This window comes from Chaetura pelagica, unplaced genomic scaffold (assembly GCF_000747805.2).
Source record: "Chaetura pelagica isolate M959 unplaced genomic scaffold, ChaPel_1.0 scaffold472, whole genome shotgun sequence".
NCBI lineage: Eukaryota > Metazoa > Chordata > Aves > Apodiformes > Apodidae > Chaetura > Chaetura pelagica.
The window spans coordinates 2852899-2855471 of NW_009952566.1; positions in this window are offsets into that span (position 1 = coordinate 2852899).

Below are 2573 nucleotides of genomic sequence, written 5' to 3' on the forward strand. Positions count from 1 at the left end.
GGGAAAGAGACTAAATTTAAACCCAGCAGCAAAAGTGATCTCCTCTCCCAGTTCCCCACAAAAAAAACCTGGCAAAACTCAAGCAAAACAACAACAGAAAACATTTAGAGCAGAATTAGAAAGAAGTGTGCTCAGAGTGAAAAACTAACAAACAAAATAAAGTAGTAAATAAACTTGTTTGTAATTGAGGGTTTTAAGGAGGAAAAATATCTGTAAAATTACACTGCCTTGTTCAAATTCAGCAATAATTCACTCTTAAAGATGATATCGAATGACCATCAGAAAAAGCTATAAAGAATAAAGGCAAAAGCCCAACTCCTCCAAGAGTTTCTGTTACTATTTTATTTCCTGTTATGTAATTCACTACATGGGTCAATATGGGTTGTTACATGATTTTATATCCATTTTAGAACTTCAGTTATCATTCTTATTACTGCATTTATTTTGTTTTGGAGGAAATGGGCTTTATTTTCTTTTCTGCATAACTTCATACCTACAACCAGTTGCTTACAAAACTTTCACAGATTTGTTGTGTAATGATAAACCAAGTATTCGTGGCTTTTCTAAAATACTAGTCTAATATCCCCTGATCTGTATTTCCCATGCATTAGCTACAATTTCTATCTTCTCCAAGTAGAATGTTACCACAAATTGCTGGCCCTCATTGTTTTTTATTTTATGTTTATATAAACCAAGAGAAATGCCAAGGAGGTCACTGAGGTCCTTGAATATGTAAGGCCCTCTAGCCCTACCCCTGTGTACCACAGAGGGAATCAGGTCTCTGGTTCCCGTTTCACACATCCTCTTCAGCATGAAGGCTTGAAAGGAATTTGGTGTCATCAGCCTGATTTTCAAAAGGCAGCTCTGTTACAAGCTAATTAGCTCACTGTTCTCTGCATTTACATTACTGCACAATTCTAAGATCAAAATTTAAAAATTGGGTCTACATTCAGAACACAAATACTTTGTGGACTGGGCATGTTTAGTCCCAAAGTCCCTTCCAAATTTCACTACAAAAAGGGGAAAAAGCCTTCAATGATTTTTTGAGGTTTCAAATTCAAGTCAAGATTTGGACTCGGAAAGAACTTCATGAGTATCTAAAAATATCTTAATAACTTTTTTTAAATCATTCTCTTAACTTAATGAACTCGCACACTAATTGCCAAGAAGTAGAAATACAGATGGACTTCAGAAAGGCTGTTCTTGAGGTGTTACTGGCCCAAGCAAACACAGAGGAAAAGGAAAAAAGTCTGAGGATTTTGGAGCAGTTGTGAAAGCAGTTCAGGTAGTTTGGATAAAGTTCATGTAAAAATTAATTAGGTGAGCTGGAGAGCAGGAAAGAAAACTATCTTAGCCCAAGGTAAGGGAAGGGAGTGCTATGAAGGAAACTGCTCCCTGGCTTTAATAAAGCTTGGTATGGGAAATCCACCTCCCTATCCATTCCTCCCTAGAGCTGAGCAGTAAGTGTGTGCACTTCTGAGTGCTCAACATAGAGCACTGAACTCTTCCAGAATTTATCCTCACCTGAAACAAGCTGCCACCAGTGAAAGCATTATTTATAAATGGGTCCATTCCAGGAAGCCTAGATCCAATACAGTCTTAAATCCTTAGTTCCACGGGAATCCATATGTGGATTTCACTTTTGGACCAGTGTGCTATTAGCATCAGCTACTTTATTAAAATTTAAAAAAAAAATAAAAAATAAATCTGTGAGCAGCAGAATGTGTGAAATCTGATTTTCTATGATTTTGTTTCTCAGGGTCAGGTTGCCTCGTGTTTAAAAAGATGCGTGCTCTGATAAGAACTTCCTCCAGTTTGGGGTATTATTAAAGACTTTTTAATGTGGACACTGTGGGATTTAACAGCACGAGCTCAAACCACAGCATTTTCCCCAGTGAAGACACTAACGTGTTTTTCTTCTCTACCTTGCTGCCTTTTTTGAGGGTATATTGAAATAATATAACTTTGAGACCTCCTTCTGCCACATTTAATTGACAACAACTAGGTTGTTAACAGGAGGACTGAGAAAGATACACACATCAAGACAGCCACGTTTATCCTAGTCCTTCAAGTCATGACCAAGCTGTGCTCAGAAGAAAATTTTGCCTAGGCTGTCTGGAACTTTTCAGAAAGGCTTTCCTGAGCAAGACAAACTGGTCTTGGATCAGGACAGACAGCAGAGAGCATGGCTGCACCCACTTCACTCAGCTAGCACTGAGACATGCCCTGGGGAAGTGTGTGAGGCTGATAGAAACAGCCACCTAGAGCAAAACGTTTTTGAGTAGTCCCAGACTGATTCAAGTATCTCTCTCCCACTACAAAGACTGCAGCAGCAAGTGTGCACACAAACAGGTTCACAGCTCATTTCACAGATGGAAAGCTCTTGCTCTCTACTTGTGCTCAAAAGCCAGCCCTTCCTTTGAAAACAAAGGCTACAGTTTCCCAGAAATACTGAAATGCTGCCTGAAGTCCATCAATGGGATTTTTGCCTGGGCAAGAACTGCAGACTTGGTCCGTGCTCCACAGGTGAGTGATCCCACACAAGCTTTGTTCCAGCATTCCTGTTTGCAAGG